This window comes from Eublepharis macularius, chromosome 9 (genome assembly GCF_028583425.1).
Source record: "Eublepharis macularius isolate TG4126 chromosome 9, MPM_Emac_v1.0, whole genome shotgun sequence".
NCBI classification, from domain to species: Eukaryota; Metazoa; Chordata; class Lepidosauria; order Squamata; family Eublepharidae; genus Eublepharis; species Eublepharis macularius.
In genome coordinates this window covers 78,333,939-78,347,427 of record NC_072798.1, presented here as the reverse complement: position 1 = coordinate 78,347,427, position 13,489 = coordinate 78,333,939, and the positions used below count along the sequence as shown (strand labels likewise).

Here is a 13,489-nt window from a genome sequence, read left to right as displayed (position 1 = left end):
CTGACTATATTTTTGTTGAACGCATAAAACTTTCATCCACTATTTTAGTATATGGAGATTACATCTTGTTATAGTACTTTATACAAAGCCTTTGCATCAGATTGGCAGATGAATGGAATTCCAGGACCCAAATCACAACCCTTGCCAAACCTGTTCAACTAAACAATAGCAATAACTATGAGTTAATTCTCCCATGGGTTTAGGTTTTTTTAACATTCATTTTTATTTACTGTCAGATAGCAAATATATGCGGATATATGCTTCCGGTCTAGCCATGTTTATTTGTTTATTTCACTGAACAGCTGGTCTTGTTGGTATGCACATTCAGCTGGCCTGAGTAATAAAGGTTCAGTCATCCTTCACAAAGGTTGTTTCCATTCTCCCTGAATCCATTCCAGCAGTGTAAAGCATTTTTATTTCAACAGGTTTTCGGCTGATCGAGAAATGATGTATTACTGCTATGTTAAGACTAGAGATGGGCACGAACAGAAAAAACAAACAAACATGATGTTTGTTGTTCATTGCCATCCACAAACAGGGACTCACGAACAACCACGAACATGGCCCTGTTCACAAACATGTTCGTGGTTGGCTGTTCATGCGGGCCAGCAGGCTCTCCTCCAGCCATCATCCAAGTTTGATCAAGATCCCTACTGCACCACTCCCAGAAACCTGACCTGAGCAGGCACCAGGAAAGATACCGATAATAAATAATAGCTTGGTCCACAGCCTGGCAGCAGCTCTGGAACTTGAAGAGGTAGATACCTATCCCACCACACACAAAGAAAATTCAAGCTCCAATGCACTCTCTCTATCAAAATGCCAACAGCAACTGTCTCTCCCTCTTCACTGTCTGCAAACTAAGCCAGAGCTGGGAGCCCCCTCCCCTCTGCTCTTTGCTCCCTTGTAACAAATTTGGAGCTCCACATTTGAAAGGAAGACCTGCCTATCAAGCTAAATTGGGCTTAGATTGGGGTTTCTAGTGTCAGACTGAGGCTTGAATAAAAGTTGCAATCCAGACTACCCCTTGCAATGAGACAAGAGTTCATTGATTCCAAAAGGCTTTTACTGAAAATAACAACAGTTATAAGTCCACATTCCCAGATCCAAGGATCAGGGCTGAGCTTAGAAATTGTTACGAATGACAGGCAAAAGCTGAGGTACAGAATAGCAGTTCCCTGTGGGCCCCATCCTCCCCCTTAGTTCTCAAAACAATCAGCTGGAGGGTGAGAAAGCGAAAGTTTCCCAAGGGCGTCGGAAAGGCAGATATCTGTAGACATAACATTCTTCTTCTCCCTGTGAGCTTCCAGTGGAAGGCTTGTCACCTGCAAAGGAAACGCTTAATATACAGACAGAATCAAAATGGAGTTTCTTTGGTTTGAACACAGTCAGAACCTGACATCTAGGGCAACAGCAGGAGTTCAGACAGAGTTCAGACAATCCCTGCCTAAGTTGCCAAGGGAATTGATTGCAGGTGCCAGAATGTCTGGCTTGATTAACAGCAATGAACAGCAATGAATGAGGCTTGCAATGACCGCCTGTTCGTTTAGAATGGGGCCTCATGAATAGCTTGTTCGCGAACAGCAGATTCGACTGTTCGTGGCTTTTTTTTGTTCGTAGTGCTGTTCATGCCCATCTCTAGTTAGGACTTGATTGGTACCTTTACTATGTTTTTAGGGATTTTATAAATATATTGCAAACAAATGCAGGTCCTTTCCTCACAGGGTTTTTTCATCGGTTTTGGCCCCATTCTGCATTGATTTCTCTTGAGACTTCTGCACACATGGTCAATATGCCCCAATTCAGTCTCCAAACTGCTTCCCAGACTTTTTAACATCCTGCATGGAGAAAGGCTGCTGCTGCCAGTGAATCAATCTTTCCCTGGCTTTTCTGCAGCTTTTCTCCCTGCATACCCTGATGCTTCCCCGCCCAGCAAAGATAAAATGGGGCTTTTATGAAATGCAGAATACTTTCTTTTCTCTGCTCTGTTCTGCTCTGCTCTGTTCCTGACCTTTGCCTTCTCCTTTATTCCCCTGCATCCTGATTGGTTGAACAGCAACCAATCATTTTTTCCTGATTTTTAAAAATTAAATGGCAATGTGGCAACATTGGTGGCATTAAAGAAAGACAAAAAAAATGCTTTGTAAGTTTTCTCAGCTATCGAGGAAACTGACCAGTCCTCAAGGCCTGCAGCAGAATCAGGGCATTTTTCTAGCACAGAAATAAAAAACAGACATCACCACTTCGGTTCAACTCCCTCAAAGTGTAGAATTAACTAATCAAAGCAGTATAGAATTAAGGAATAAAGCAGATCCAATCATTATGGATTGAATACGGAGAAAGTTCACCATGCAGAAGAGGCCACAGAGAAAAGCCAAGAAAACTTGAAGTGTAATATATCGGACTTCCAGTATTAATACTCAATCACACTGATAGCCAGTTTGGTGTAGCGGTTAAGAGTGACAGGACTCTAACCTGGAGAACCAGGTTTGATTCCCCACTCCTCCGCTTGAAGCCAGCTGGGTGACCCTGGGTCAGTCGCAGCTCTCTCAGAGCTCTCTCTTAGCTCCATGCACCATACAGGGTGATTGTTGTGGGGATAATAATAACATACTTTGTAATCCACTCTGAGTAGGCATTGAGTTGTCCTGAAGGGCAGTGTATAAATCAAATGTTATTATGTTGTTATTATTACACAACATCAACTGTGATTTAGGGTTGACTCGTTCTCCATTTTACATTGCTATTATAAGTGACCTCAAGCTTGCAGACAAGCAGTGCAAAAGTTTTGTAAATAATAAAACAGTTCCATACCCAAACATTCAATTAGTTTCTTTTGTGGGCTGTTTTCTATTCTGACTTGCTTAGTGGCGGTAATTATGGTGGTTTGCATTACTACATTCTATAGCTTATGGTTCCAGGGCAAATTACAAGAACATTTGGGGGTTACAGGCTATAGGCTTGAATTCCAACTACATTTTCTGCTGCTGGAAAGGGAATGATTTATGCCAATGTCCCTGTCATGGTGCAAACTCGATGAGCTTTCATGCTCTTCTTGGGGGTTCCTTGTCCCCCAAGAACAGCATTTCAGAGGATTGCAGCACAGAGAGGAATCCGGAAAAGCTCTGCTCCGCTGACCACAGTGCCTACCACCAGTGGGAAATTTATGCAGCAGTCCTAAGAAGGGTCGTTTCCCCACATTCTAAAAAGAGCGTGACATTCTCTAAATGCTGGCAGTCTCTTCGCGTGATTTCTGATATCATCCGTTTACAAAATGGATGCAAGCAGTTATGATTCTGTTTTCATTCTGGACTCATAACTTCCTGCATCCGTATTGTAAATGGGTGACGTCAGAAATTGCACAAAGAAGCCACCAGCATTCAGTAAGTGTCGCGCTATTTTTAGAATCCACCCTATTCAATGCAGAAATCTCATAGGATTCCCTATTCAGGTCCCCTTTAGTTAAAACTACTTACGCAGGTCCTTTAACAAGTCTTGCAAATGAAAAGAGGGTCAAACTAACAACACCCCAATTCTTATACCAAGGATCACTGCCCAAGACACCCCCTTCCCATGTTACATTATGCTAAAGGCTCTACTCTACCTGCTGCATTTACTCTACAGGCTGTCCTTCACTGATTTAAAAACCTAAATTTCTACAGAGTCTAGGGTTTTGAGTTTAAAGATATGCTACAATATCTTCAGAATCTTAGGCTTGCACAGTGCATGTGGACAGGAACTTAAAATAATAACATAAAAACATTTGATTTATATATCGCCCTTCTGGACAACTTAACACCCATTCAGAGTGGTTTACAAAGCGTGTTATTATTATCCTGTGAGGTGAGTGGGGCTGAGAGAGCTCTGGAAGAGCTGTGACTGACCCAAGGTCACCGAGCTGGCTTCAAGCAGAGGAGTGGGGAATCACACCCGGCTCTCCAGATTAGAGTCTTGCCGCTCTTAACCACTACACCAAGCTGGCTCTGAAAACGCTGGCAACTTGTACTGAAAAATTTAGTGTTTCCTAAAGGCAGGGCTTTTTTTCAGCAGGAACACGGTGGAACGGAGTTCCGGCACCTCTTGAAAATGGTCACATGGCCAGTGGCCCCACCCCCTGATCTCCAGACAAAGGGGAGTTTAGATTGCCCTCTGAGCCAGTGGCACGGAGGGCAATCTAAACTCCCCTCTGTCTGGAGATCAGGGGGTGGCGCCACTGGCCATGTGACCATTTTTGCCGAGGGCGATTTAAACTTTAAAAAACTCCCCCCTTGTTCCAGCTGTCAGGTCCAGTATGTATCTAAACTGTACTGACTCCATTTTCTAATGCTTCTAGTGTTTAAGTGCTTTCTCCCCAGGTGCACCAGTTCCCAGGCAGCATTCCCACCAGAGGAGATTGTTGTGTCTAACACCGTTCCACCAAGCATTGGCCTTGAAGGAGAGCAGCTTCCCAGGACTGAAAGATGTTGTTTTGAGAACTGTGGGGGGAGGCTGTTCCAGATGGGTATTGTTACTCTGTATCCTATGCTTGCTCTTCATTGGTAACAATGATCATGTACCATCCTGAGTCTCCTATTCAGGACAGTGGACTATAATGGACCTTTTCTGCAATAAAACTTCCTTTGCCAGACACTGGACTTATTCTTGCTTCTAAAGGGAACCTTGCAGAGAGTGCCTTATCTAGCCACAGTCTGACACCAGCTAACCCAAAGTGACATCATTGTGCAGTCCTGAGTTCCACCACTGAGTTCCACCACCTCTGTTCCCAGAAAAAAAACCCTGCCTAAAGGAAAATGGGTGTGTGTGTGGAATGGGAGCAGTCGTTTACCAAGGACAAAGGATAGAAAGCAGGGGGCTGTTCCTCTTAAGGTCCATTGGCTTTTATGGTTCCATGGGCTAGACAGTTACTTTTTCCTCTAATGAAAGCTGACTCCATGTAACTCTGAATTGCCAGAAAGACTATAATACTGAGACTGGAAAAGTAAACTAAGTAGACCCTCAGATCAACAATTTTGATAATTCTCTGAAGCTGACTTCCCAGCTTCATGTAAACAAAAATTAATCCCTAGTGAGACTGCATTTCCTCACTCTTGAAAGTGGAAAACAGAATCTCAGGGAAGCATTCCTAAGCATACCTCTTCAGAAAGCAGTCCAGTTGTATTCAGTGGGGTTTTCTCCCTAAGGGGACTGCATCACAAATTACTTAGATTGCACTTTTATACTCCAGAATATCCTCCTTAAATACAACCAGCATCATTGATTTAGGTTGCCACTCCACCGAAAAATGTGCATTGAAAGAGTGGGAAAGTTCCACCCTTTGGCTATGCTTTAATTACTCTTACAACATACAAAAGAGAGCTAATCCATATTAATCCCCATTAAGTGATTTTGATGTTCCCTTCGGGAAAATTTGGGTATTTTGTATGAAATAATCACATCATACATGATTTACCATAACACAAGACCAATTCAGTAGTGAAAGTAGCGTGTCATTTTCTTTTAATGAAAAAGAACTGCTACCCTCCAGACAAGAACATCACTTTTGTGAAACTGTAATTAAGCCAGTTAGACTTTTTTCCCACTGTCGTGGAGTGCTTTTCAAAAGTTGAAGGAAGAAAGGGATGGAGAACCCAAGAATGTCAATATTACCCAGTGGTTTGTTCTGGGTTTTACATATACAGTCAACATGCAAGTTCACATGTGATTGCTGTTTTGCAGTGATCTCTTCTGAGATAATTTCGGAACGGATCTCAGATTTACTAAAAGTCCAGCAAATTTTAAAAGAATCTTTTTAAATGTATGCTTTAAGCTCTATCTCCTCTATAACCTTTAAATCTGCAACCCCCAGGTTTGCAGAAAACTATGAATGTTTAAAATAGGAATTGAGATAGGCCCCACAACCGTACCAGCAATGTAAACAGAACCTTGGGTGGCATTTTAGAATGGCAGAACAACTCCAAATGGTGTCCCACAATGGGTGACGGGAACAGGAAGATATTAGTTTGGGGCGGGGGAGCAGGAGCAGAGAGAGTACAGGGGAAGGAGGCACCACGGGAGCTGCAGGGGGGGAGAGAAGGTGAAGCATCAGGGGAAGGGAAAGGAAGGTCGGGGGGGGAATCAAGCAGATGGACAATGATGGAAGGGAAAGAACAAGCATGTGGAGGTGAACCAGAGCCGGTTCAAAAGAAGGGAGGGGTGAGCTGGCAAGTAAAGACAAAGCAAGGAGAAGGGGAGGGGTATCTCTCTTTTCATTGTTTTAAATTTAAATTTTGAGTCTCTCATTCTTGCGAATTTTAACTTAATCTTATACTTTAAAAGCCAAGGTGCTATATAGACTTTTTGACTAAATGAAATGGTGTGTGCCATTGTCTTCATATCTAATTCCAACAGCTTGTCACAAAGCCTACTGCTGCAATCCTTAAACTCTTTAAATAACTTGTACTAACTCAGTTTATTCTCATTTACTTCAATAGGACTAAGTATTAGTATAAAATGTCTAGAAATTAGGAATATTGGTGGTTATGGTGGTTATGTATACTTTCCCGAAGAGTGTACAGAAACAATAGTTCCCAGAAGCTAGGCTCTTCTATTATACTATTGTGTATACTGCAATTTTTCTTTTGCTGCTGCTCTTTTTGTATTTTTATGTCTTCATTTTCTTTATTAAAGTCACATTTTTTTTCCATTTCTATCAGTGAAACACACCTTATTTACATGTGAACTGACAGATTCATATCACAAGGATCCCTCCATCATGTCTAATTTAATTTAGTTTAATTAAACTGCAGGACAGCTCATTTGCCCCTGAGTTTAATTTAATACGACAGTTTGCGTGCCTTTTGCACCAACTGTGGATAACAACAGCTGGGTAAGGATCTTTATTGGGAAACAGCTACAGAAACAGACCAGAAAGATTCATACACACCCAAGAATCAGGCTTTCTCACAGTTGCTTTTTAATTAACATTACAGGTATATCAGATCACCATCTTTGATCTCTCGTATCTCATCACGCTTCCTCTAAGACTTTGTCTGTCTTTCTTATCTATTCTTAATTGCATTTCTTATCTATTATTAATTGCATTGTAGACATATTAGGATGGCACAAAGACACAAAGACATCCAGGAGGGTAAGCATATGTAATATTTGCTTCCATTTCCCTCTGAATTACTACCTGCCTGTATGCCAGTCTGTACCAACAAATCACATGCTTCTACTTTTCCACCTCTGCAGCACTGCCTATAACTGGAGTGGGGGAGGGGAGTACAGCATCCATCTTATTTCTTCCCACTATCTGTTGTACCATCTGTCAGTGTTTAAGCATTTGCAAATAATGTATCTTGTGCTGTTCTTAACAGGATGGGGCAAGCAAGAGGGCAGGATGGGGCAAGCAAGGAATCACTCTTCATGCCAGTGAGCCAGCACCATGGTTAGTATAAACCAACACTTTGGGAAAATAGAGCTATCATCAGTATCCTCTTTGGTGGCAAGATCTGTATGTAATTCTGCTGATAGGCAAACTTCCCTTTCAGTTACTTATCTGCTAAGTTGCTCTTTTCTCACTTCCCCCTCACAAATTATCTCAACAATTTATATAATTGCATGTGCTAAGAACTGTGTGAACATTCTTGCTTCTTCTATCAGGTGTCTGCAACAAAGAGGCTTTGAAAGACGTACGTAAAACAAAACAAATCTTTGCTACAACATATACAAATACATGATGTACGATGTGTCCCGTATAGTGATAGTGACAGAGAGAACGAACGTAAACAAGATGATAGAAGAAAGCATTTTCCAAGATGAAAGACGTAATAGTTCACTAAGAGCCAAAGTAGACATGATGCCAGAGATGAGTGATTAGAATATCTTGCAGTTAATTAAAAGCTAATTAGCAGCACACTACTGATTTAAAGATGAGGAAATGGCTGTTAAAGGAGGGTGTATTTAACCTTTTCCTCCCATGCCTCTTGAATAATTTAAATAGCTACTCTGAAGATGCCTTTTCCTTAGCAGGCTGGAAAAAGTTACAGCAGTTACACTTATCTTTTTATTTCTATGGAAGCTATTTAAATTATTCAAGAGGCATGGGTGGAAAGGGTTAAACACCACGTTCACCACAGATCATTCCCTATAATGTCCAAAGTATCTTTGCGGGTCTACGAATTAGATGTTTTTAAAAAGAAAGAGCCTAATCATGTATCCTATCTTTGGTCCAAACTTCCTTTTTTAAAAAAAATTAATATAAAGAAAACAAAACGAAAAGCACCTAACTAAAAGAAAAAAGAATAAAAGAACAAGAAAAGCAAATCTAAAGAATAAAAAGAATTAGGCATAAACACAATTTTTTTAATCCAGGCTGGGGGAAAGGGGGGGCGGGCATTGCCTCCTGCTTTGCACCTGATTCCAGCTGGGCAAAGAGGGGGAGGGCATTGTCACCTGCTCCACTCCTGATCCCAGCCAGGTGAAGGGGCGGGCATTGCCACCTGCTCTGTGCCTGATCCCGGCCAGGTGAAGCTGGGATGGGCATTGCCATCTTCTCTGCTCCTAATCCCAGCTGGGCGAAGAACAGGCGGGCATTGCTTCCTGCTCTGTGCCTGATTCTGACCGGGTGAAGGGGGGTAGGCATTGCCTCCTGCTTCGCGCCTGATCCCTGTTGGGTGAAGTCAGGGGGGCAGGCATTGCCACCTGCTAAGCACCTGATCCCAGAAGGGTGAAGGGGGCAGGCATTATCTCCTGCTCTGCGCCTGATCCAGGCCAGGTGAAGAGGGTGGGCATTGCCACTTGCTCCACTCCTGATCCTGGCTGGGTGAAGGGGGAGTGGACATTCCTCCTGCTCCACAGCTGATCCCAGCTGGGTGAAGAGAGGGTGAGCATTGCTGCCTGCTGCACAGCTAATCCCAACCATGTGAAATGGGGCAGACATTGCTGCCTGCTCTGTGCCTGTTCCTGGCTGGGTGAAGGGTGGGTGGGCATTGCCTCCTGCTCTGCACCTGATCTCAGCCAAGTGAAGGCAGGGGGTGTGCATTGCTGCCTGCTCTGCTCCTGATCCCAGACAGGTGGAAGAAGGACGGGCATTGTCTCCTTCTCCATGCCCAATTCCAGCCAGGTGAACAGGGGCGGACATTGCCAATTACTTTGCACCTGATCCCAGCTGAGTGAAGGGGTCGGGCATTGCCACCTGCTCCACTCCTGATCCTGGTTGGGTGAAGGGGGAAGTGGGCATTTCCTCCTGCTCCACTCTTGATCCCAGCTGGGTGAAGAGAGGGATGGGCATTGGCACCAACTCCACTTTGAATCCCAGCTTCTTGAAGGGGGGCTTCTCTGCTCCTTCTCTGCTCCTGATCCTGGCCAGGTGAAGGTGGGGGGGCAGGCATTCTCACCTGCTCCACTCTTGATCCCAGCTGGTTGAAGGAGGGGCAGACATTTCCACCTGCTCTGCTCCTGATCCCAGCTGGTTGAAGTTGGGGGGGCGGACATTGCTACCTCCTTCGTGCCTGATCCCGGTTGGATGAAGGCAGGGGCAGGTATTGCCACCTACTTCGCTGCTGATCTTGGCCGGTGAAGGGGGGAGCAGGCATTGCCACCTCCTTTGCTCCTGATCTGAACTTGGTGAAGGGGGATGGGCATTGCCACCTGATCTGCTCATGATTCCAGCTAGGTGATGATGGAGGTGGGCATTGCCACCTACTCCACTCTTGATCCTAGCTGGGAGAAGGCTTAGGGTGGGTATTGCCCCTTGCTCCGCACCTGATCCCGTCCGGGTAAAGGGTTGGCAGGCATTGCCACCTGCTCCATGCCTGATCGCAGCTGGGTGAAGGTGACAGGTGGGCATTGCCACCTGCTCCACTCCTGATCCCAGATGGGTGAAGGTGGAGGGTGGGTATTGCCCCCTACTTTGCCCCTGACCCTAGCTGGGTAAAGGGTGGGCGAGCATTGCAACCTGCTCTGCATCTGATCTCAGCTGGGTGGTGGCAGGTGGGCATTGCCACTTGCTCTGCTCCTGATCCCAGCTGGGTTAAGTGGGGCCAGGCATTCCCACCTGCTCCACTCTTGATCCCAGCTGGGTGAAGCCGGGGGGGGGGGCATTGCCACCTGCTTTGCTCCTGATCCCAGGAAAAGCAAAAGAGGGGAAATGCTGCAGAAAACACAGGAAAGGGAAGAGATCAAAAGATCTTCCGCAGCCAAGACTTGCAACCTTCTCAACAATTAAAGTGCACCATGCAAAAAGCAATTAATATTCAATATTTTATATTTGATTACAAAGTGCAAGGTGCGTTCTGTGCAATGAAAAACAATAAATAATACTTAAATATTATGTAACAGTATACAGTTCACATCCAATAATTACATCAATCAATTACAACGACTGCTCATAATAATTTCCACAGATCATGTAGTCAGAGAGTACTCTTCTACTGCCCGACCATAAATGCTGATGATATAAACTAGAGACTTGGTGTCCTAAGGTATATTGTATATTTGTATATTAATGAAATTTCTATGACATAATCTGTTCTTCTTCTTCCTTTGTAGGTGCAAATTCCACACTTAGAGACAGTGAAGCTCCCGGGCGGGAGAATGCCAAAGGGCAGCGAAGTCAAGGAGGAGGAGGACAAGGTCCAAGGCCACTGAGAATCGTTCAAATGGGGGCTAGCTGTTCTCCCATTTCAACAAGCTTTTTCAAGAACATTCTAAGGAAGCAGATATCTGGGTACTTATTATGGTTGCTTACTGCTAAATGTGCTATATTTGACCAACTGGAGATGGAAAATATTGCTGTCTTAGACGGCTTCACTGTCTCCAAGTGAAGGTAGGGGGCAGGCATTTCCCCCTCTCTGCTCCTGATCTCAGCTGGGTGAAGGCAGATGGTAGGCATTGCCACCTGCTCCACTCCTGATCCCAACTGGGTGAAGGCACATGGCAGGCACTGTCACCCACTCCACTCCTGATTCCAGCTGGGTCAAGGTGGGGGGTAGGCATTGCCTCCTGCTCCACGCCTGATCCCAGCTGGGTGAAGGCACTTGGTGGGCATTGTCACCTGCTCCGCTCTTGATCCCAGCTGGGTGAAGCTGGAGGACGGGCATTGCCGCCTGCTCCACGCCTGATCCCAGCCTGGGCTTCCTGCCATAGCATGCTCTCTGGAGGTTTAGCTGCCTCATCTGGACTTCCCTCCACAGCAGCACCCTCTGGAGGTGCACCAGGGTAGGAAGTGAGTTGTCTTGAATACACTTAGCCTTTTATATAGTAGGATATATATTACATATTATACCCTAACTCCAAATTAACCCTAAACAACTACATTTTCTTTTCCTCTAATACATTTTTCTCAACCTCCTAATCTTTAAAAGCACAAACCATCAGTCCATTTCTCTCTGTTTCCCATAAAAAGTCTATAAGAGTCTTCCGGATAACAATATATTTATAAACAAATATATTTATCCAATATATTTATTTATATTTGGTCCTAATTTTCTGATAATGAACCACATTCATTTATCAAAAGGCAGCTGTTTGAGCATCTCAAAAAGATTATTCAATAGCTTCTCTAGGCTTCTCATTGGTACTAACAGGAAGTGCAGGAGCTACTGTCTCAAAAAAAAGCTGCAATAAAAATCAGTGCTTCCCTCTCTCCCTTCCCTTGCACGTGGACTGCACCACTCATGCACAGCCAGGGATTCCTTCCCTCCTCCTCCGCAGCACAGGCTGGTACAAGGTAAAGAGAACCCCAGAGGAACTCTATGGCCTGTGAGACTCATACACATATAGTATGCTTTAAAAGACATGGGAAAGTTACTAACTCTGGGTTAGGGGATGGAATCTGGGCCAGGTGGAGTTTGAGGAGGGACCTCAGTAGGGCTGCCAGGTACCAATACCCTCCCAGTAGGAGTGGGGATCCGGCACTTACCTCATGTCAGTCATGTGCTCCATCTTCTCCCACATACAAAGCGCACACATGCTCCAGTGCTTGTGCAATGACATCACTTCTGGATATGATGTCATCGCGCCAGCCACGGGAATACTCCTGCACTCCATGCGGGGCTGATTAGGCCCATTTCCAGGCAAAATTGGCCCCAAATGAAGCACAGGAGCACTCCCATGGCTGGCGAGACAATGTCACTTATGGAAGTGACATCGTCATGCCTCTTGGGAGCGTACAGTCACGCGTGTTCCCAGGGTGCCTGCCAGTGGTGGGCAACCTCCGGGGAGGGCTTGCTGCCTCCTGCTGATCACTGTCAGATCAATGGGCAATAAATAACAACAACAACAATAACAACAACATTGAATTTATATACCACCCTTCAGGATGACTTAACACCCGCTCAGAGTGGTTTACGAAGTATGTTATTATTATCCAGTTTGGTGTAGTAGTTAAGAGCACAGGACTCTAATCTGGAGAGCCGGGTTTGATTCCCCACTCCTCCACAAAGCCAGCTGGGTGACCTTGGGCGAGTCACAGTTCTCTTGAGCTCTCTTAGCCCCACCCACCTCACAGGGTGATTGTTGTGGGGTAATAATAACACTTTGTAAACCACTCTGAGTGGGCATTAAGTTGTCCTGAAGGGCGGTATATAAATCGAATGTTATTATTATTATTATTATTATTATTATCCCCACAACAAAACACCCTGTGAGGTGAGTGGGGCTGAGAGCACTTCGGAGACCTGTGACTGACCCAAGGTCACCCAGCTGGCTTCAAGTGGAGGACTGGGGAATCAAACCTGGTTCTCCAGATTAGAGTCCCATGCTGTTAACCACTACACAAAACTGGCTGTCCCACGGGAGTTTGCCCACTACTGGCAGGCACCTAGGAACCGTAGACCTCAGCAGAATATAACTGAGTTTGCCATCCAAAACAGCCATTTTCTTGAGGGGAACTGTTCTCTGTTGCCTGGAGAGCATTTGTAATTCTAGGAGCTCTCTGGACTCCACCTGAAGGTTGATAACTTTCAACAATCCCTTGGAAAGAACTAAACTTGCAGAAAACTCTGCATGGCAGAGAAGCGAGGAAAAGCCTTTAGGGCAAATCCAAAGAGCTTTCCCCTTAATTCTCACAATCCCCTTCCTTACTCCAGCCCCCTTGCACATGCCTTTTCTGTAAAGAGGTCACATGATTCCCAGCATAACCTTCTCGCTGTTCTTCCTTTTTCATCAATTGAAAAGCTGGTCTTGGTCTTCTTTGGCAATCTGTTTGACCAATCGCGTGAGAAGGAATTACAGAGCTTCATTAAGGAACAAACCAAATCTGATGCAGGATCTCCATGATCAGATCAATTGACTTTTTAGGTGTAGGATACTCCAAATTTTATCGGAGTGATAGCACTACTTCATTTAACCTTTCCCTAACACTGTTTACCCAATGATACTTTTCTTTCAGAGTAGCTATTAGCTCATTTTCCCCCTCTGCAGAGCAATTCTACCATATTTTTATTCCACTCTTCTGACTAGGAGTTCAGGGTCCATACATGGTCCATACAGGAGTTCTCCTAGGAGT

General features: G+C 44.7%; 1 protein-coding gene across 1 annotated transcript in view; it reads right to left on the bottom strand.

Annotated features, from left to right (window-relative positions):
• The window catches only part of CFTR (CF transmembrane conductance regulator), a 118,830-nt gene that overhangs the window by 82,043 nt on the left and 23,298 nt on the right, over positions 1-13,489 (bottom strand). The gene's annotated exons all lie outside the window — the stretch shown is intronic.